Source organism: Lolium rigidum, chromosome 2, assembly GCF_022539505.1.
Source record: "Lolium rigidum isolate FL_2022 chromosome 2, APGP_CSIRO_Lrig_0.1, whole genome shotgun sequence".
Lineage (NCBI taxonomy): Eukaryota > Viridiplantae > Streptophyta > Magnoliopsida > Poales > Poaceae > Lolium > Lolium rigidum.
The window spans coordinates 23,876,530-23,899,967 of NC_061509.1; the positions used below are offsets into that span (position 1 = coordinate 23,876,530).

Here is a 23,438-nt window from a genome sequence, read left to right on the forward strand (position 1 = left end):
CTCCATCTTAATGTGTTGAGGTGAAGTCTATAGCACTATTTGCTGCTATATTAGGTTGCAGGTTTTATGTTAATTGATGCTTGCTAAATTTTCTTTAGAGTTGTCCTTAAATTTGTGTTCTTTTTGGAGGATAACAAGGAGGGTAGTAGCTGCCTGATGTGTATATCACTTGGAAAGAAACAAGGAAACATGGAGGAGGGTAATAGACTCGGAATCGTGTTGTAATGCAGCATGCATGTTGTGTTGTAAGTAACTGGCCTAGGCTAGGATGTGATTGCGGAAAATTTCATTATGCACATTAGGTTTGCCTTGCCGGTTGTTTGTTGTCTCATGTTGCAGTAATTCAGGTTGATTGTGTGTCACATGCGTTGTGAATATTGTTTTATTTGTAGTATATTGTTTGCTAATCAGGTTTGGATGTCCCCAAAACAGGCAAGATCATGCCAAAAAAATAGCACTCCCCTGCCTTTTTCTTTTTGGGGGATTTTTTTCAATTTAAAGTCAGAATTGATCTAGCTAAGCAAGTCAGGTGACACTACTAGCTAGTTGCATTGTGTTTTGCCAATCCTGACCTGACGGCATTCATTTGTTGTTGCTTACTACTGATAGATGAGTGTACTCCACTACTCGTTATTGGTATGGCAGCTAGTTCACACTAGTACATGTATAATACATGTATATTTCGCCTTTTTTAAAAGTTGCACATGTACAAAAGTGAAGGTCAAGTTGCGTGCTGAAATTGTGGCGACTTTGCATTTCGCGGATGAGACTAAAGTGACCTTCAGGGTCGAAAAGGCAAAGTAATTGCGTCGGTAGAGGTGCTCTTGTTTCCCTCGCCGCTTGTCCAAATAATAATAACTCTGTCTCGTTTTCTAATGCACGGTCGTGCATTTTTATTATTTTGGCCAGGAGTGAATCCGAACTCAGAAATCACATACTTTGTTGGTGTTATGGTGGTGGTCTCAACAGTGGTGTCGGCGAGACCAAAGCCGCAAGTGTTCGCTACTATTCCATGGTACCCATAGGTTAGTATAATCTTCAAAAACAGCCCCAGGTTAATATGTGGAAGCAGAGTTATTGAATTGTTTTGCGCCATTGTGTGACTGAATGATTGCCACTAGTGCCTAAAATGAAGGGATGTACCAAATGCTCTCAATTTGAGTCAATAGAGTATTTTTTATTTAGGTGGGTTTCTTTTCCAAAATAGTGCATTGTTTTACTATTTTCTGAAATTGGGCAAGTAATAAATTGCACCACTGCACTTTGGTAAAAACAGTCTAGGAGGTTGATCATGGTCCTTATAGCTACGCACTTCCATTATGAGATAGTAATCTGTTCTTGTTAATTTCCACTTTGTCCAGGATATAAGCAATACTCCTATATCTAATGCTCTTTCAGGGAAGAATATATCTTGTTAATTTGCCTTGCTATCTATATGTATTCGGTACTTTAATGTAGTTCAAGGGTTTGTACTATGTTTCTGTTGTACCTTATTCTGATGCATATTTTTCTTTATCGTAAAACATTTTATGAGTATTATTATCCACATGCACACTGGTCAGTTGCAGGCTGCTAAGTGCTCATCACGAATCTGTAGGGTTAAGCATCCAAGTTTTCAGTTGTATCATGTTTGCATTTATTTTTATGTGTGCTTATAATTACTATTTCATTTTCATGTGATTTGTAGGAACGGTCAGTTTCTACCATCCTGTATCTTGTATGGCTTCAAGATCTTACCAACTGTTCATTTAATTTTTTGCATTGGCCGGACATAGTTGGGTTCTAAGCAGATGTTTTTTTGTACTTTAGTGAAGACCGTGCTACGCAACCGCATAGGTGATGATTTCATGAATAACTGCATCATTTGCTTCCTATAGCACATACTTCTATATTCAATTCCAATTACGGATGTCATGGATCGGTTTTTGAAGATGAAGAATTGCAGAGGCCAGGGAAAATAGAGGTAGCTATTTTTGTAAACCGAATTTTATTCATTATGATACATTGGCAATTATTATTTATCTCAGTTTGTGCAATATATAGTATAGTCACTATAAGTTACGAATTAGATCAAGATACTTCTGTTTTGACACCGGCGACCATTTTTCCTGGCTCCACCCCTGTTAATTAGCCATGGCCGCCGGATCCGGTCGGTAGGCTTTCTTCTTCGCCTCAATGTGTTTAGGTGAGGTATCCATTATAGTAGACTTTATTTAGTAGTGGATAACTTGCTTAGAAATCCTGTTGCGTATGAGATCTTGTGATGTTTTCGTGAACATATGGTATACTTGCATATCCCTTTTGCCATGTGTAGCTATAGTGCCAAGTGTGAATTTCTGTACATGAGGCGTATTTCCAATGACATGTGTCTTTCGGCCAAGTAAATCAAAATGTCTTATCAATTATGTGCCTACCTGATACTGCAAGTTGTACTAAGTTCCTGTTGACATCATGAATCAATAATTCATTGATATTTTTAGTTTTGATGATTTTGTTACTAATATATGCTCCAGTTTTGACCATCAAATAATTGTTATTTTGATTACTTCCAGTTGCCCACAAAAATGAGTATTCCAATCTAAGTTGTCGTGTGTTGTCAAGATGGAGACAACAAAAATGAGCTTGGAACTACTATTGTTATAGTCTGGAATCGACATCTCCAAGACATGCCTTGAAATCAAATATATTTCTGTAGCTGGGATATTGCAGATCATGTTATGTATGACATAGTACATTCTAGTCTGCACAAGTCATGTTCTTGACATGCTGATCCGTGATGCCATTAAGCCATTTTTCTATTGCTATTGCAATTCCAACGTCATGTTAGGCCAATTTTGAAATCTACTTCTTATTGCTAAATCTCCCCAAGCTGACCATCATGTTTTGTTCTTGTTCAAGGAAAACGAGGACTACATGAGAGATAGGTGTAGTAGCTAGAACCTATAGGCTATAGCTGATGCGCGCTGCCTGATGCATCACTTGGAAGGAAGTTGGAAGACCCTACTAGGGACAAGCTCGGTTGAGCTTCCTTTCTAGTGCCTCACTGAACTCTGGTATATATTGTTTATGATGCATGTTTTGTTTTATGTAACTTCCGTTGTTCTGTGCATCAGCTTTGCCTGGTGTTGTCCGGTGTTCCGAAGATTTTTGTTGGTTGTATGTTTGTGTCACAAGGGTTGTGTTGTATACACCAATGTCTTAATCAAAGCATGATATTTGTTGTGCAAGTTTATCTTTATGACATTTGACTTGCATATCTTTGTACTTTGGAAATCATCAATCGTAGTTTCTTCGTTGTTTGTTTTAAAGCAACAAACATGTAGGATCTCACTGTTTTAAGTTCCAAGTCCGCAAACTCTTTGTATTCATCAAACCAACAATGAACAATCCATATGTTTGTTTTATATTTCGGATCCATTCTCAGTGCTCCTTCTGTTTTTACAGGACAAGACGATGCTCCACGGGAGTCCCTTGCGAACTGGCCTATGTTGCTACTTTGGAGTCCAACGCAGCCTGGGAAGCTGTGCTGGCTTCAGCGTTTCCATGCTGGCCATAGGCGGCCTATGTGCAATTTAAGTCGCTTCTGATGTTGAGTGGTGGTCGATGTTTGTTTCATCCTTTTTTTAGTGGGAGTGTGTTTGGTTAGACAAGTGATTCTATTTGAACTCCTGTTATCATTATAGTGTGGCATTCATTTGATATGTGACTGAATGTCCAAAGAACAGGAGATGTCATGCTGATTTTTTTGGTACAGCTAAATAACTTGGCGATCTGCAATTGATCAAGCTTCTTGGAGTCCATGCACAACAACCTTGATCATGTGCCTTCATTAGTTATTTTTGATCCATCAGAAGCGAGAGAACTGACCTAGGATTCTTTGCTTGTCTGCTAGAATCGAAACCAGATGGGGGAGTGCTACGGAAAGAATGCTGGCCGCCGGCAAGCGGGAAGGAGCTAGGACTAGCTGCAGCTATGGACAAACAAAGCTAGTGTCCAATGATGATCCGACCTAACAAAAGCCTGGAGTGGATTATTTAGCTCTGCTATGTGGGTTAAGTTATGGATTTGAGCCAAAACCTAGCCTCCTGTCCGTGTGTTGGCAGCTCAGTTGAGTCGATGGGCCTTATTTCATTAGAGAGAAGAACACTTCTTTTAATGGTATGGAAATGATGCATGTAGAAATTCTCTTATTTCATATACTTGCTCAGAGATATACTCCATTTCGTCTCCAGATTTTTTTGCGTATGAAGCTTTGGCTCAAAATTTTCAGTTGTTCTCACCTTGCAACATCAAGCGCACGAGCCGAGTTCAAATACACAATCGTCGTTTCACATATCAAGCAAAGAAAAGATGTACGGAAAGAAATACAGATTTTGCGACCATTAAGACGCAATGGGTCCAACGTGATTCAAGCGTTACATATACAAAAATCCAATGCAGCTCTTTGACTTTCGCTTGCACAGGAACCGATCTATCAATCCATTAATTTGGTAGCAGATCTCTTCCTTGGAATACGGAAACAAGGAATAATGGCCTTAATTATTTCTGAAGAAAACAAGGCAAGCAGCCATATATTGCACATGAGAACGAGAAATCATCGGTTGTAAATTAATTATGCGTTAGGAAGAATAATCGCCACATAGCCTTCCTCCATACATGGCTCGTCATGCATGCACATTAATTCTCATACGTTTCGCTTCCACCCGTACCAGCCGTACCGATTCCTATTCGTGATAGTATAACAGTAAAAATTAAACTTTCATGATGAGGTGAAAAGGCAATAATCATGGAAGGAGTGATTCAGTCCATACAGTGAATTATATACTTTGGAGAGTCCTCCACAATCATCAATTAATAGCAGGGAAAGAAATCAACACGGTTTTGCATGCATGTGCATTAATGCACCTCATCGATCTCCCACCCCGTCCATCTCTCCCAGCAATCAACAAGGAAAGGAGAGGCACCAAAACTTGGTCTTCTTCCCGCCACACCTATTTCCCTCCACAAAACTTGAACCTCTCCAAAAACTGGTCAAATTGTACCCTATAAGTAGGAGTCAGGGTTGAGCCAACGCGTGCGTCGCGTGTGACGACTTAGACTTTGACTCTTTACTCGTCGAGGAGAGGAGAGGAGAGGAGAGCCACCATGGACGGACAAGACGATGAGCGGCCACGACATGCACAGTCTGGAAGAGAGACCCCGGCTTGTCCGCCGCAAGCCGGACTGTCTGGTTCTTGTGTTCCGGACTGTCTTCCGTGCGCCGGACACGCTAAATGAGCCGCCGGACATGTCCGGCGGCAGAGATTCAAACTTACCTCCACGTCGTGTCCAGCGGAAGATCGGCTCGCCGGAGAGACGGAGCTCGACGCGACGGCGTGCAGCAGAGGCGTCTCGTCGAGCAGGCCCTGAGGATCGTGGAGATGGGAGTGCCGAGATCGTCGGGAAGATATGCCCTGGTGGAGGAGGTCTATGGTGACGGAGTGCGGCGCCAGACGGCGGCTCGTCGAGCTCCGGGGAGATGCCGGTGAAGAGGAGATCGTGGAGAAGCGACGGAGGAGCCCTGTGGCGGAGGAGTGCGGCAGTGAGGAGGTGATCGTGGCGTCCGAGATCGTGCGACGGGACGGCGGCTGCTGGCTCGTCGAGTTCGAACGTGGAGGAGAACGATCGATCACGATTGTGGGAGGAAGGAGGAAGACGCATACGGTATAGAGACGGTCATATACGAGTTCACATACGGGCGTCATATGGGCTTGGATATGGGTTTGGTGGGCTTTTGAGCCAAAACTAATTTTGGAGGGGGGGGGGGGGGGGGGGGGTGTACTGGAGCACACGCCTTACATATATCTGCAAGTTTGTGGGCAATGAGCAACATGTCGAGAAAATAAGGGAAATTTGCAACCAAATTGTCATGCATTGGTCTTATTAATTATTAGATTGGACAGCATCTAACACTATGACTTCATAAGACCCTTAACCACACAAAAATTAAAATGCAATGCAGCAATTAGTAAACGTAAAACTAATATTTATTCCCCAGAACACAGCAAAGTGCACATAGTTCATTTGATACTGTTTAGCATGATAGATTGATAGCATTCTCATCTTGGAGCAGGTAGAAACATATGCACAAATATGACAAATAGGGAGTGGTAAAGGGTCCTAGTTCGCCAGTCATGGGAGTGGCTAGAGCCTAGAGGGAGAATCCACGCACTACCAGAAAGGAACTGAGGAGTACTAAGGAGGAGATAAACTGAAAGGAAGGAAGCTGGATGCAACGGGAAGGCAAGGAAAAGAGCACATCCGGTAGAAAGGGGGTAAAACATCAACAAATAAAAAGATAAGGCGGCGGAGTGAAGGCATCAGGAAGAGAGAATGGAGAACTACTGAGGAAGGAATGAAGAAGCGGGCCAGGAGAAAAAGAGTCAAGATCCAGCCTGCCATGAAAGCATAGGAGGTGGCCAGCTGGCCAACATGTGATCTCAATTTCTTAGAGAAACTGCTTAAAGTTGTTTTTTTTAAAAACAAATTGGTACTTAAAAATTGAAAGTAAAAAAAGGAAAGTAATACATTGGAGCAGTTCTGATACCTCAAGATAAATCCAGAAGATAAGCTAACCTGCTCGACCAATACATAATAATAGCATATCTATTCGGGCCATCCTGGGATGCGTCTCGGCGGACGCTGCGCGGTCGCGCCGAGTGTCCGCACGCTTTTCCCACGGGCCCGCTTAGCAGCGACCTGTTTCGAGTGCATCGCTTCCACGGCCGTCGCTTCGGCGTCGCTTCCGCGTATGCGCTGCAGCCTTTGCCATCAATGGCGCCTCTTTCTCTTCTGCACCAGGACTGGCGGGCGACGGCTAGGGTTCTACGCCGCCATCAATGGCATCGTGTCTTGCGTGCGCCCGGCCTTTAAAAGGCGAGCATCGTCCCTGCCATTGCCCACACCACCGACACCTCCGCTCCCACCCTCACCACAGCGCGCCGCCGCATCACCATGGGAAAGAAGAAGCACGACTCCGAGGCATCCGGCAGCGGCGTGAAAAGAGGATCCGCGGCCAAACAGGGTGCCGCTCCCCGTCCATATGGCGCGGGTGCTGCACACAAACTGGGTGGCGTGCGAACGCTGGTGGGACGTGCACCTGCCTCGTGGCGGCTAGCGGCTCAGCTACAACTGGGTGCATGTCCCGCCGGTGCCTCGCCGCCAGCCGGAGAGGAGCGCCGAGATCCGGCGCTGGTGGTGGTACCTGCCGCCGGACCTCCGCGCCGATCCTGCCTTCGCCGTTGACTCCAATAGTTGGCACACCTGGCGCGGGACCGAGGAGGATCCGATGAGGGTGGCGGGCTTCCTCGGCGACCAAGACTTCCCGTTTGAGCGGCCACCGCCGCCTCCACAGGACGGCGACGCCGAGGACGCCGACGCCGACATGCTGGCCTACCACAATGAGGAGGCCAAGGACGACATAGACGACTATCGTCTGCGTCGTGGAAGACTGGCAGGCGGCCATGGCGGAGGGCCGGAAGTTCAACTTCCCGCCGACGATGACCGACGAGGAGATCGAGAGACTCGACGTCCTCATCTCGGAGGCGGACCGACCGGTGCAGCCGGCGCTACACCGGTAGGCCACCGACATCATGCCACCTGGCCTCACAGAGGAAGAGGCCCTACAACAGGCGCTGCAGAACTCAGCCCCGCACCCGCCGCCACCTCCACATTTGGTTTTCAGCCCCTGGGTTGCTCCACCGGCCCCTAGGGTGCTCCACCTCCTCCACCGACGTTCAACCCCTCAACCCATGGCTGCTCCACCTCCACCTCCACCACCAGCGTATGTTTCGCTAGTTACCAACTGGGCGTGCAGATACCGGATTTCGTCGTGCTCGACGACGGCGAGGAGTAGGCTAGGGTAGCAGGTGGTACGTGCGCCTTTTAGTTCTTATATTTTATATTTTCCTTTTATCACTATGTTATGTAAATTATGTTCAATGTTGAAACAATGCGAACCCAAAAAAAATTTGTGTCATGCCGCTGGGGGCAGCTCCCGACGCAAACGGACGCGCAGTCAATTTCCACAATATCGGTTGACGCAAACAGACGCGCGCAAACAATTTGGGCGTCCGTTTTGCTTCGCCCCTGTTGGAGATGTCCTTGAAAAAATTTAGAGGCAACTACATCTCTTTTTTACAGAAAATTCCACGTGCATTCCAAACCAATAAAAAGAAAAGATTCTAGCAATCAGGATTCACTCCATACTTTTTTCAAAAGAAGATTCATTCCATTCCTCTAAAGAGGGCAATAGGCCAGCTTACCATTGACGTCCAAGGCTATGCGTCCGTTCACGTTTCTCTTGGGACATGTGGGTTGGACTCGCAACTGATCTCTGATCTCTGCATTTTCTGGCAGTGTCCAGCAATCTGTCCCCTGCTTACTACTAATCACCATATTCCTTTGCATACAAAATTAGCGATTTCAAACAAACCTTAGATACATATGGAAAATCTTGTGAACGTCGCCACCATAAAAACAAACATGTTTGTGTAATACATCACTATACTTTCATAGGTACACAATTATGTCTATTAGCCATATACTATATTAGCACAACCCATAAATGAGTTTTCACAAGTACTTCTACAAAATACTTAGCTGTCCAGGTCCTGGTAGCACACACAAAGCCTCATGCCGGTGGACCAGAAAAGGAAGCAGAGTGATCAGGCGATACAATTAAAGGGATGCTGACCATACAAATCAAAATTTGCGCTGCTCCAAAATTATTCCTAATTGGAGCAATCATACACAGACTGGAAAAAATAATTAGAGCCTTATAACAGTGGGATAATTAGATATGTGAAAATCATCCACACAACTTGTGAGAGAGGTGGAGTATCCCTCTGAGTGAAGACTTATTTCTCAGATGCATCCACATAAGCTAATATGAGACAAGGTTTTGCACTCTCCCAACTCCAATAAACTCAAAGCAAGTGGCTTGTATAAATCAAATGGCTTGGTGCGCACATAGGATTAGAAAGGGGTGCGTAGTGAGAACAGTACAGCTTGAATCAGCTAATTTAATAGGAAAAATAGAGAAACATTCACCAATTTAATATTACATAATTAACAGGAACATAAGGTCATCCAAATTTAAGATAAAGGAGAATATATTTTGTCTACAATTTAATCGACAACAAATCATATTGCCTCCAAGTGGAACAGGTAAAAGGGGCAAGACCAGAATTTGATTCTTCTTACATACCCAAGACTAAAGGAACATTGTTCATCAATAGATGTTCACTAATGCCAAGGGGCAAAATTCTTATTGAGTATACGGTCCTGATATAGCTTATTAGGCATTTCTTTATCAAGACTTGTTTAGCCAGACACAGGTATAATAAATGTACCTACCATCATGAACGAAAAATTGCTAGCAGGTAGTAGTACTTGAACTAGTATTTGGTAACATATAGCTGCGATTGTTGTACTTCAAACAGCAACTAACTAACAATCAATTTGCAAGCAGAGATGCTGCATATATAAGTGCCGTGATGGTTTCAAAGAGAGTTGTTACCGATTAGTTTGCAGATGTTTCTTTTGTCAAGATTTGTTAAGCCAAAGAGGTGCAAGGGAAATGTGAAAATGTGGGAGATGATAAGAAAGCAAATATGATTCCTTTTTGGTCCATAGAAAATTTTGATAACAAAAGAAGTTAGAGCACAAAGGATATTATTTGGTTTGTTTAGAAATTCGGATTAAGGGAACAAGATACTCGTCATATGAATAGCTTTCACTCTGGACACCAGATCATGGTCTCTCAAATTTTATAATGCACTGAATTGTCACTCAAACTGATTGCAATCAGACAATCCACCACCCCCCCAATTGCAAGAACCATCAATGGAGAAAAGCATATTCAAGTTTTTCATTAAGCACACGTAAAAGGAAATATGTTTCGACGACATTCTAATTCATGAGATGAAAAAGGACATATGCACAGAAAAGGAAATGAACAGGGAAAGGTCATAAGTCATCAATCCTCTGAGAAGCTACAGGGAAAAAGAGGCCACACTACCAGAATCATCGCTTGCAATTTGGCACTCAAAAAATTGTGGTAACAATGAAAGTGATACATTTTCGTAAGCTTAAAAGAAGAAGTTCAGATGCCTCAACTTACATGCAGAACACAAGCTTACCTGCTCAATCAATACATCACAATAGCATATTTAACTGAACAATCGTTTTATGTATTGTGTGATCTGTGACCATCGAGTCAACTCCCGGTGCCTCACAACTTTAGCTCCAGCATGAATGGCTGTTTTACAAGCATAAGTCAAACAACCAATGATATTTCAAAGAAACTATACAACTACTTTCTAAGCTTCAAACCAAAACGCAATTACGGATATAATATTATTATGAAGATCAGCAGAGATAACAAAATTGAACGAAACAAATATAACTAGCTTTTAAGCTCCCAAATGTACCAACTGAGCTACCTATTCAATATTTTAGTTGGTTTGAGCTAACTTTTCATATAGTTGTCTTCAACTTCAAACTGCTATGTATCTCAACTTGAACGAAGGTACTGCAGTGCGGCCATACTTTAAAACTACCATTATACAACTCTTGCAAATTTCAGTAGGCAAGCAAGAGCGAAATTTAGTTCAGTTAATACACAGAATTAGCCAACCTCGGTGTTTATTGTATGGGTTTTTCATATACTCAATGAACCATGTTTAACTGGTCTGGGTTTGAGCCACGGCATCAACAAAATAGATTGTTCGTTTGACTGTTTCACGAATGCATAGCCGCTGGATCTCATGGTGCATCTAGTTAAGTCCAAATTATTTTTATTCTTCCTTCATAGCAGCTATGAGTTGAAGTTCGATGATAAAACAAAAACATTAGAAACACCATTGCGTAGTTACTGAAGGTCATCAAGCATTAAAAGGAAACAAGTGATATGACACTGCTTAAAAAGATTAGCTTAACAGGGAAGGATGTGAACAGCATTTAATCAACCAATCATCAAAGATAACCCATTATTCCAGGAGATCAAAGGCATGATATTACCTGGAGTATACACAAGTTCAAACGGATGATGGCAACGAGTGCTGTTGGCTTCGGAAAGCCTCTTGAGCTGCAGCGACTCGAGATGGAGCATGAAGACACCAGCAACTGTCTCGAAGAACACCGCATTGTTTTCCTCAGCATACCCGACCATACTTGGGTGTTCTTTCCGCGAATCTGGAGGGAGTAACTTGTCCAGTTGGATAGTTCTTCCCCGCGCCCATGAATCACAGTCTGTATCCCTCCTCCATAGTTGGGCGGTGAAGCCGGACACGAAGATGAAACCCATCCTCCCACCCTCTGCTCGGATCACCCCGTAATGCTGTCTGGTTAGCATGTGCTTTGACAGCGGTGTCACTGCTAGGCTCCGCGTATTCAGATCGAACTCGAGTATTATGTCTCGTCAAGCCGTGAGGATCTGCCAGTGAAGGCAACCCCCAGCCAGAATGGCGGGCTCGTGGTCGAAAATCGTAGCCTTGGGTGGAAACGGCGTCGAGATGAGATCGCCCCATGCTCCTGTCGCCGACGAGTAAACGCAGGCGAGCGCTAATCCCAGCCCGTGGGACTCCACATGAAAGAGAGAGCCAAGCCCAGCCCAGCCCGTGGCCCGCGACTTGTTTTTTTGTCGCTGCACCGCTATTCCCTCTCGCGAGTCGCGACGCACGCGCAAACGGACGAGCGATGGAAAGAATCCGTGTTTTCTTTCCTTTCTCTCGCGCAAACAATTAAATCCGACGCCTCAATTAAATCTGATGCTTTGGAAGCGTGGATTAATTATTAATTCCCGCATGTACGCCAAGTTGGAAAGCTGACTGCTGCACTGTAAAAACGCAGACATGGCATCAAATTAAATTCAACATCTTCTCAATCAATCAGCAAATATAGAAAGGATCAAACAAATGGGCGTGAGTCCGGATGGGAGGATGGGACGACAACGACGGCGGCGGTGGCAGGCTTGTTGGAGCAGATCATCTGCTCATCTGCTGCGTAATGCGCCGGCGGTGACCTTGACGGTAATGCTCCGACAAGCGACATTTTCGCTCATCTGCTGTGTAATGCATGCGCCCGCGGCGTGGTGTGGGTTGATCGCGCGGCGCGAGGGAAACATTTTTTTAGGGGAATGTTTCAGCTAGATTAGTGCCACTAATTAAATACCCGCATTTAGTGGAGATTAACGCGCAGCCCATAAAGAGAAAATTGGCGATGTAGTATTATACGGTAGGAAACTAATTAAATCGACCTAATAAATTGCAGGGGTCTCAATTTTCCTTAATGAAGTAATTCCCTTATTTCCCGCCATGTGTGCGTGTATACTAATTCCTTGTGTGATGTGCTAATTCATCCTCGGCAAACTGATGGACCCTCTCATCTGATCGACCTGCTCCATTTGAGACAGAAAAACTACGGTGAATTACAAGAGATAAACTAGTCAATGCAAGTTTAATTAGCCGTAGTGCTCAAAATTTTGCCATGACCCTCCCTCTTTTTGCAACAGTCAACAAACGGTTGTTCGTACAGCACACGATCCAACCTTGCTCACAGGTAGTACTACACATATCGCTGACGTGCGCATTTACCAAACAGAAACGCGAGCTAGCTAGGAACAAAAATCACAGACATGGCCATTTACCAACTTCCGAAGCCTGTAGCATTACACAAATGGATTTTACAACGTGTACTACTGAATATTACAAGGGCCGAAAAAGTGTACTACTACACATAAAAGCGGCACTGCATATGCTGGGATGTCTCTCTGGGTCGCGCTTCCCGACTACCGCACCAACAAGATCAAATGCAAAAAAGTGAAAGGATCAGGGCAGATCCTTCTCTGTAGCCTTCTTGCTCTTCTTCTTTCTTTACCTGCTGGAAAAAAAGCAAGTTATGTTATTCCTTCTTATTAAACCTAGGAAGTGATAAAGGAATATCCAAGTCAGTACCAGGCAGCACATGCATCAATCAGCTAGGTAACACAACTCCATCTTAGGAATCAGCTAGGCAAAAAATAATGAAAGTACTCCCTCCGATCCATATCAAGTGTCGTTGATTTAGTACAACTTCTTACTAAATCAGCGACACCAGATATGGATCGGAACTTAGCCACTTTAGTGCAGATCAGCTCCAAACAAGCGCAACCAGACACTGGAATTGCAAAAAACCTTAATACAAACATGGCTTGATGGTGTCATGGATCATGTCAAAAGCAAGACTTCTGTAGACTTGAATGTACTATGTCATCCATATCATAAAGTCACGGAGACTAGGGTCATGGATACCTGAGGACTCACCTAAACCCACGGAGTCGAAAAACAAAGCTACCACACAGCCTGCCTGGCGGATCCGGCAGCCATCGCTACCTCCTGACTTGCTCCAGCTCCAATTCTCCCCTGAAATGCAAAAACATGACTAGTGGGCAAAGATATCATCTCGAGCACATGCCTAATCAGCGAGAGAACTACCCAACAATCAACATCATGGCAAAGCTGATGCATGGAAGCATGCAAGTTTCTGCAATCCCATCCTGGGACTTTTATTTACAACACATGGCAAGTAGGCAAGCAAGAACTTAATTCTCAAAAGACTATATACATGTCACTAGTGCTAATTGACTATATACAACGAATAGCATAGCATAACCTACACTTCTGCCCATCATATACATAAATATATGACTAGAAAACTCTACGCATGGAAGAAATGAGGATAAATTACCAAGTGACTCTAGCATCTCATCACACTCATCAAGAATGAAATGCATCACATTCATCAAAGAAAGGTCCTTCTCTCTAGCTAGAGCTAGAATCCTTCCAGTTGTGCCCACCACAGTGAGGATGGCAAATAAACCCTTAGTGTTTCTTCATGTGAATACCTCCATAGAATAGAGTAACCTTCAATTCAGAACACAAACGCAAGGAGCTAATCAAGAAAAAGGAGAGAAATATACACAAATCAGAAGTGCAAAAACCCATTTTTACAAACCTGGTAAGCCAGCTCTCTCGTGTGGGACAATACCACAAGCAGTCTTCCCCATCCCTGACTTTGCTTGGCACATGACATCCCTCAAACGGGAAATGTCAGAAGAAAGTATACCTTCATATCAGCAAACACAAGAACTTCATTATCACACACAAATCATAAGGCTTGCCAAAGGCAAAGCTGAGAAAGTAACAAACCATATGAACAGACTTAATTTTGGCTCTTCATGTCATATTAGTCATCACACCAGGATGGAAAGCATTAAACAAATATCCCGGCAGTGGGATCGATAAAAAGAAACAATGCACATCATTACACAACACCACAATGGTAGATACCATATTTTGTACAGGAAGGTATGCAAAAGAAAGAAAGAGCACGCACATGGCATCTAAAAAATCGGTTTGCATATACAAAGTGCATCACCGCAGCGAGAGCACCAATACACAAGCATGTACATGAACCAGCTATTACATGGTCATAATGAAATCATCAAGATGATACTTTGAGCAGCATAAGATAGGTGGTGGCCATATATATGCAGAATTGGAAAAAATAAATATCACATGTTTGTCCAAGTACTACATTGATCAGCTACTAGTACAGTAAACCATACATATTTTTACCTATCCACTCAACTGGAGCAACCAAACAACACAAGAGCCTAAATAATTTGCATATGTGAGGAACAGAGCTAACAACATGAGGAACTCTAGCATAAGCAAATAATAAGAATGAAGCCAATATCAGGAAGCATTAACAAGTTGGTCAATTCCTAAAGTAACTACAAGATGCCCTGAATCATCAGCAGCACATTTTTCCGGGCAAATATTTAGAGAAAATAGGTACAGCTATATGCTCATGTGTAAAGAGGTGCATACAAACATGTCATCGTGGGGAAGAAGTAGGTTAGCAGAAAGATGGGGAAAAAGGTGAGGACCTTGTTTTGTGGGCGTCGCCATGGTCAGGGTCGGGGTCGGGTTGTGCGAGCTCCTCCTCCTGGACGATCATGTCCAGGTCGCCGTCTCCTTGTGCGTGGTCGTCGGCGTCCAGGCCCAGCTGCAGCTGCAGCTTCTGAGGAGGACCTCTCCTTGGCCGTGCAGCAGCCTCCAAATTTTCTGCACGGGGCAGAGCATGAGCAATAGGAAGAAAATTGAGGTCTTGAAGCGGAGATCGGGAGTTTACCGTGGCGGGCGAGGTAGACGCGGACGCCATGGAGGTTTCTGCATCGGGTGGAACAGGCTGGGCGGAGGGGATTGGGTTGGTTGAGTGGGCGGCGAGCGGCGGAGGGGATTGGGTGGGTGGGGGTGTCCGGCGTCGAGGAAGCAGGGTGGGCTGGGTAGGCGGCGAGCGGCGGAAGGGATTGGGTGGGTGTGGGGGTGTCCGACGTCGAGGAAGCTGGGTTGGTTGGGTGGGCAGCGAGCGGCGAGCGGCGGAGGGACTGGTGCGGCCGACGTTGAGGCGGCGGCGTTGCGGGGAAGTTGGAGGATACGATGAGATGGCCCAACTCAATACTAATTTCGATGGCCCGGTCCAAGTCGTGGTCTGCCTTTTTCATCTGAATTTTGGAAAATTCAGATAGCGCGGGGTTCCTTCCCTAAAAAATAAGAAGATAGCGCGGGATTCTTTCTTCCTTGATGACGATTGACGAATTTCACATACAATAAGATGGATCAAGTGTTGGCTGCTGCCTGCTTGTGAAGAGAGAGTGCAACGATTCAAAAGGTACATTCCGCCAAAAGGGCCGTTGGTGTAGCGATGCCCTCGGCGTAAGGAAACGCTACGCCGACGGCTGCCCTCGGTGTAAGGAAACGCTACGCCGACGGCTGCCCTCAGTATAGACTCCTCCTTTTTTTTTCTTTTCTCTACGTCGACGGCAACCCTCGGCGTAGCACCTCCCTATTTTTTTAAAATCTTTTTTCACTCCTAGATATTATCTTATATTACATTTGTAGTTATTTATTACTACCAATTATTTAAACATGGTTCTATTTTTTATCAATTTGAAAATTTTGTACCATGTGGTCTCCACGCCCACATGAAATGACATTGCGAATCTTGTCTCTTATCCGCTCAATTTCTCCCGCCAAGCTTTCCGTCCATTCTCGCCCGCCATGATTTCCCGCCATTTTTTCTCCCGCCCATTCTCTCCCACCGTTCCAGCCCCTCGCCTCCCTACATATAGCCATGTCTTGGGCAGTTTTCCTCCAACACATCACCACCGGCAGCACTTCTCCAACACCACCAAGGAATCCTCTTAGCTCCGCTGCCGTTGAGATGGATCCTCGTCGCCATAGCAACACAGGCTTCATCGGCGTTCGCTTGCGGCCAGGGGGCCATTTCGCGGCTGAAATCACCGCCGCTTGAGTGCGTGTGTGGCTCGGCACCTTCTAAAGGAACGAGGATGTTGCCCGCACATACGACGCTACGGCGTGGAGGTTTGCCCGGCCGCGCAACCAAATGAACTTCCGGGAGGTCAGGACTCTGACTGAAGCCAAGAGTCTCGCTCTTGAGCCGCCACTTCTCTCAGAGGGGGGAGCACGGCGCTACCGCCAAGGTCAGCGGCAGATTTCCATCGCCCAGGCGGACGAGTGGTTCATGGCGCAGTGGCGCAGAGACCATCCCGAAGACGTGGCAACCACGCGTGCATTCTGGAAGGAGAGGCATGCGGAGAGGAGAGTGAAGAGGGCGGGAAAGCAGTAGAGGAGGGCCGAATATGAAGCGGAGTACCCTAAAGGAGAGGTGTCGACACGGGAGCCTAATGATGACCAGTGGGTGAACTGCATCTCAACTACCATTTCACAGGACACCCCCAGCGATGAGGAAGATTTCAACAACTGATTAGTATGTGTGTGCCGAGTAATTTCAATGCCGAGTCTGGCTGTCTAGCTCATCGTGTGGGTCTATTTCTTTAAGTGTTTTGTTCATGTGTGGGTATAGTTTTTTAAGTGTTTTAGTTCATGTGTGGGTCTAGTTGTGCATCGTTATTGTGTGTCAACTTCTTTAAATTTAATATGTTTGTTATCCTTATTTTGCATATTATGTGTGGTGAACCGGAGTTAATCTTGAGATAATATGGATCCATCCTTGCCACCACATGTTCCTATGAGCTCACCAATCTCAAATGAAGGCATAATGACACCGGGGCACCGCCGTTGTAGTCAATGTTCTAAACTACGCGGTCAACAGATTGGGGTTTCTCTAGATGTCACACCTCGGAGGGTGGGAATACCCCCAAAACTTGTGTGTTTCCACATAGTGTGTACACAAGTGTGGCGGTATGTTGTTTGATCCAATATTGGACCCCTAGGGTTGTCCGGCTTCACGCACATGCGCTGACGGCACTTAGGCGGTTCCAGGACGTACAGGGGGGACTCCCTGATGGGGTGAACCGGATGGAATCTTGAGATAATATGGATCCATCCTTGCCACCACATGTCCCTATGACCTAACCAAGCTCAAATTAAGGCATAATGACACCCAGGCACCACCGTTGGGATGTAGTCAATGTTGTAGACCGCGCGGTCAACGGATTAAGGTTTCTCTGGGTGCCCCACCTCGGAGGGTGGGAATGCCCCCCAAAACTTGTGTGCGTCCACATGGTGTGTACATAAGTGTGGTGGGATGTTGTTGGATCCAATATTGGACCCCCTCGGGAACTCCGGCTTCACGCACAAGCGCTGACGACCCCCAGGCAGTTCCAGGACGTATAAGGGGGGAAGTCCCTAATGGGTTGAACTGGGGAATCTTGAGATAATATGGATCCATCCTTGCCACCACATGTCCCTATGAGCTAACCAAGCTCAAATTAAGGCATAATGACACCAGGACACCGACACTGGGATGTAGTCAATGTTCTAGACCGCGCGTTCAACCGATTGGGGTTTCGATGCATGTCGCACCTCGGAGGGTGGGAATGCCCCCCAAAAATTGTGTGTGTACACATGGTGTGTACACAAGTGTGGTGGGATGTTGTTTGATCCAATATTGGAGCCCTGGGGTTGTCTGGCTTCACGCACATGTGCTAACGACACTTAAGCAGTTTCGGAACGTATAGGGGAACTCCCTGATGGGGTTAACCGGAAGGAATCTTTAGAAAATATAGATACATCCTTTCCACCACATGTCCCTATGACCTAACCGAGCTCAAATGAAGGCATAAAGCCACCAAGGCACCTCCGCTGGGATGTAGTCAATGTTGTAGACCGCGTGGTCAATGGATTAGGGTTTCTCTAGATGTCGCACGTTGGAGGGTGGGAATGCCCCCCCAAAACTTGTGTGCGTTCACATGGTGTGCACACAAGTGTGGTGGGATGTTGTTGAATCCAATATTGGATCCCTAGGGAACTCCGACTTCATGCACATGCGATGGCGACACTTAGGCAGTTCCAGGACGTATAGGGGGAACTCCCTGATGGGGTGAACCAGAGGTAATCTTGAGATGATATGGATACATACTTACCACCACATGTCCATATGACCCAATCAAGCTCAAATGAAATACCAGGGCACCGCCACTGGGATGTAGTCTATGTTGTGAACCGTACGGACACAGATTAGGGTTTCTCTAGATGCCGCACCTCGGAGGCTGGGAATGCCCCCAAAACTTGTGTGTGTCCACATGATGTGTAGAAGAGTGTGGTGGGATGTTGTTGGATTCAATATTGGACTCCTGGGGAACTCTGGATTCACGCACATGCGCTGACGGCACTTAGGCAGTTCCAGGACATATAGGGGGAACTCCCCGATGGGGTGAACCAGAGGTAATCTTGAGATAATATGGATCCATCGTTGCCAACACATGTTCCTATGACCTAAAAAATCTCAAATGAAGGCATAATGCCACCGGGGCACCGCCGCTAGGATGTAGTCAATGCTCTAGACCGCGTGGCCAACAGATTAGGATTTCTCTAGATGTCGTACCTAGGAGGGTGGGAATGCCCCCAAAACTTGTGTGTTTCCACATGGTGTGTATACAAGTGTGTTGGGATGTTTTTGGATCCAATATTAGGCCCGTGGGGAAGTCCGGCTTCACGCCCATACGCTGACAGCAGTTAGGCCGTTCCGGAACGTATAGGGGGGAACTCCCTGATGGGGTGAACTGGAGGGAATCCTGAGATAATATGAATTCTTCCTTTCCACCACATGTCCCTATGACCTAACAAAGCTCAAATTAAGGCATAATGCCACCGGGGCACCGCCGTAGGAATATAGTCAATGTTGTAGACCGTGTGGTCAACGGATTGAGGTTTCTCTGGATGCCGCACCTCGGAGGGTGGTAATGCCCCCAAAACTTGTGTGTGTCCACATGGTGTGTAAAAAAGTGTGGTGGTATGTTTTTGGATCCAATATTGGACCCCTGGGGTTGTCCAGTTTCACCTACATGCGCTGACGGCACTTAGGCAGTTCAAGGACGTATATGGGGGAACTCCGTGTAGATGGGGTGAACCGGAGGGAACCTTGAGATAATATGGATCCATAATTTCCACCACATGTCTATATTACCTAACCTAGCTCAAATTAAGGCATAATGCTATCGAGGCACCGTCGCTAGGATGTAGTCAATGTTCTAGACCGCGCGGTCAACAGATTAGGGTTTCTCTCGGAGGGTGGGAATTCCCACAAAAATTGTGTGTGTCCACATGGTGTGTACACAAGTGTGGTGGGATGTTGTTGGATCCAATATTGGACCCCTGGGGTTGTCCGGCTTCACAGCCATGCACTGACGGCACTTAGGCCGTTCCAGGACGTATAGGGGGAACTCGCTGATGGGGTGAACCGGAGGGAATCTTGAGATAATATGGATCCATCATTGCCACCACATGTCCCTATGACCTAACCAAGATCAAATGAAGGCTTAATGCCACCGGGTCACCGCCGATTGGATGTAGTCAATGATGCGGTCAATAGATTAGGGCTCCTCTAGATGCCGCACCTCGAGGGCGGGAATGCCTCCAAAACTTGTATGTCCACATGGTGTGTACACAAGTGTGGTGCGATGTTGTTGGATCCAATATTGGACCCCTAGGGTTGTCCGGCTTCACGCACATGCGCTAACGACACTTAGGCAGTTCCAGGCGGTATAGGGTGGAACTCCGTGATGGGGTGAAGTAGAGGGAATATTGAGATAATATGGATCCATCGTTGCCACCACATGTATCTATGACCTAACCAAGCTCAAATGAAGGCATAATGCCATCGGGGCACCACCGCTGGGATGTAGTCAATGATGTAGACCGTGCGATCAACAAATTAGAGCTTCTCTAGATGCCACACCCTAGAGGGCGGGAATGCCCCCCAAAATTGTGTGTGTCCACATGGTGTCTACAAAAATGTGGTGGGATGTTGTTGGATTCAATATTGGACCCCTAGGGTTGTCCAGCTTCACGCACATGCGCTGACGACACTTAGGCAGTTCCAGCACGTATAGGGGGGAACTTGCTGATGGGGTGAACCGGATGGAATCTTGAGATAATATGGATCCATCGTTGCCACCACATGTCCATATGACCTAACCAAGCTCAAATGAAGGCATAATGACACCGAGGCACCGCCACTGGGATGTAGTCAATGTTCTAGATCAAATGGTCAACGGATTAGGGTTTCTCTGGATGCCGCACCTCAGAGGGTGGGAATGCCCCCAAAACTTGTGTGTGTCCACATGGTGTGCACAAAAGTGTGGTGGGATGTTTTTCATCCAATATTGGACCCCTAGGGTTGTCCGGCTTCACGCACATGTGCTGACAACACGGAGGCAGTTCCATGACGTATAGGGGAGAACTCTCTGATGTGGTGAACCGGAGGGAATCTTGAGATAATATGGATCCATCGTTGCCACCACAAGTCCCTGTGACCTAACAAATCTCAAACGAATACATAATGCCACCGGGGCACCGCCGCTGGGATGTAGTCAATGATGTAGACTACGCGGTGAATGGATTAGGGTTGATCTTTGATGCCGCACCTTAGAGGGCGGGAATGCCTCCAAAACTTGTGTTTGTCCACGTGGTGTGTAAACAAGTGTGGTGGGATGTTGTTAGATCCAATATTGCACCCCTAGGGTTGTCCGGCTTCACGCACATGCGTTGATGACACATAGGCAGTTTCGAGACGTATAGGGGGAACTCCCTGATGGGGTGATCCGGAGGGAATCTTGAGATAATATGGATCCATACTTACCAACACATGTCCATATGACCTAACCAAGCTCAAATGAAAGCATAATGCCACCGGGGCACCGCCGCTGGGATGTAGCCAATGTTGTGGACCGCGCGGAAACAAATTAGGGTTTATCTAGATGTCGCACCTAGGAGGTTGGTAATGCCCCCAAAACTTGTGTGAATCCACATGGTGTGTACACAAGTGTGGTATGATGTTGTTGGATCCAATATTGGACCCCTGGTGTTGTCTGGATTCATGCACATGCGCTGACGACATTTAGGCAGCTCCAGGACGTATAGGGGGAACTACCTGATGGCGTGAACCGGATAAAATCTTGAGATAATATGGATCCATTGTTTCCACCACATGTACCTATGACATAACCAAGCTCAAATGAAGTCATAATTCCATCGGGGCACCGTCGCTAGGATGTAATCAATGTTGTAGACCGCATGGTCAATGGATTAGGGTTTCTCTGGATGCCGCACCTCGGAAGCTGGGAATGCCACCAAAACTTGTGTGTGTCCACATAGTGTGTACACAAGTGTGGTGTGATGTTGTTGGATCCAATATTGGACCCCTGGGATTGTTTGGCTTCACGCACATCCGCTGACGGCACTTAGACAGTCCAGAACGTATAGAGGGGAACTCCATGATGGGGCGAACTATTGAGATAATACAGATCCATCCTTGCCACCACATGTCCCTATGACCTAACCAAGCTCAAATTAAGGCATAATGTCACCGGGGCACCGTCGCTAGGATGTAGTAAATGTTGGAGACCACGCGGTCAATGGATTATGGTTTCTCTGGATGCCGCACCTCGGAGGGTGGGAATGCCGTCAAAACTTGTTTGTGTCCACATGGTGCGTACACAAGTGTGGTGGCATGTTGTTGGATCCAATATTGGACCCTTGGGGAACTCCGACTTCACGCACATGCGTTGATGATACTTAGGCAGTTATCGGACGCATATGGGGAACTCTCCGATGGAGTCAACCAGAGGGAATCTTGAGATTATATTAAGTAAATAAAAAAATTATGAACGTGGATGGAGCTCCGAGATTGCACATATTCAAAAATTAAGTCACTCGTAATTAAGATTCGAGACTTATGGTGTGAAACCCCTAATTAGACGCCACCGACCCCAGTTCTTGTGAGAACTTGACATCTTTTTTTGAGGTTTCATGTTCATGTGACCTATTATAACACAAACAAAGAGGAATGCCACATGAAATCACCACTCTTTAAGGGTAGATATGGGTTACATTTTGTGGGTCCCACTAGATAGGGCTTCGATTCAAATTGCGTGAGCAATGGTCAAAACACTTACTCTCGTTCATGGGGGGTGATATGAGTATTTAAGTGCGGTTTAGAAAAGAAAAACCAATACATAACTTTGAAGTGTCACTTCATTTGCAAACAGGACTATGCCGCGCGAATATTCTCGACTCATAGTGCATAACCCCCACTATGAGGCCACTGACTGATTTCTTGTAAGTACCTGGTCTCTTTTGGGGATTTTCATGTTCCTATGACCCACTATAACACTATAAAAGAGCAAAATCATATTGAATCACCACTTTCGACGGAAAGCTAATGGATAATAGTAAACTCACATGGAATCACCACTCTCGATGAACAACTACAAGGTAGACATCGTTGGTGCCATGGAATAAAGTTTCCCTGAAATTGCATGAGGAAGGGTCAAAACTCTTATCCTTTTTATTGAGGTCATGGTATGGTTATATAAGGGTGGTGTAAAGAGGCCAACACAACTCTGAAGTGACACTTCCTTCACACTTAAATAGGACTATAAGTCACGAAGATTTTAGACTTGTAGTGCAAAAAAAACCACTCCAAAACTGCCGACCCAACTCTTGTAAAGTGGTACATGCATCACGAACATGATTACCCCGAATGAATATTCTAGCCTTATAGTGCAAAACACCCACTTCGAAGCCACTCACATAACTTTTGTAAGAACTTGGCCTCTTTTTGAGGTTTTCATGGTCCTGTGACCCATTATAACACGAAAGAGGAAAGTCACATGGAATCACCACTCTCGACTAAAAGCTAAGGGTAAACATCGCAGGGCATGCAAAAAAGAGGAGCACATGAAATCATGCCAAAAACCATCGAAAACTTTTCCACTGTGGTATGTGATGTCATAATGTGAGTATACATGGGTTTTTAAAGCGGAGAAGCCAAAACAGAACATTTATGTAGTAGCAACCGATTGATAA

General features: G+C 45.7%; 2 long non-coding RNA genes across 8 annotated transcripts; one reads left to right on the forward strand and one right to left on the reverse strand.

Annotated features, from left to right (window-relative positions):
• Window positions 1-717: 717 nt before the first annotated feature.
• Window positions 718-3,731, forward strand: LOC124686098. 6 transcript variants are annotated; one of them, XR_006997714.1, is made up of 4 exons: window positions 718-818; window positions 910-1,025; window positions 1,688-1,717; window positions 1,810-3,179. It is a non-coding gene; the product is annotated as an uncharacterized LOC124686098 (long non-coding RNA). The 6 variants fall into 6 exon arrangements; XR_006997713.1 differs by adding an exon at window positions 3,445-3,731 and having other exon boundaries at window positions 734-1,025; window positions 1,810-3,053; XR_006997716.1 differs by adding an exon at window positions 3,445-3,731 and having other exon boundaries at window positions 734-1,025; window positions 1,810-1,963.
• Window positions 3,732-12,484: 8,753 nt separating this feature from the next.
• Window positions 12,485-15,290, reverse strand: LOC124686099. 2 transcript variants are annotated; one of them, XR_006997718.1, is made up of 6 exons: window positions 15,217-15,290; window positions 14,972-15,149; window positions 14,035-14,145; window positions 13,768-13,943; window positions 13,344-13,442; window positions 12,485-12,918 (listed from the first exon to the last, which is right to left on the reverse strand). It is a non-coding gene; the product is annotated as an uncharacterized LOC124686099 (long non-coding RNA). The 2 variants fall into 2 exon arrangements; XR_006997717.1 differs by having other exon boundaries at window positions 12,485-12,921.
• Window positions 15,291-23,438: the final 8,148 nt, after the last annotated feature.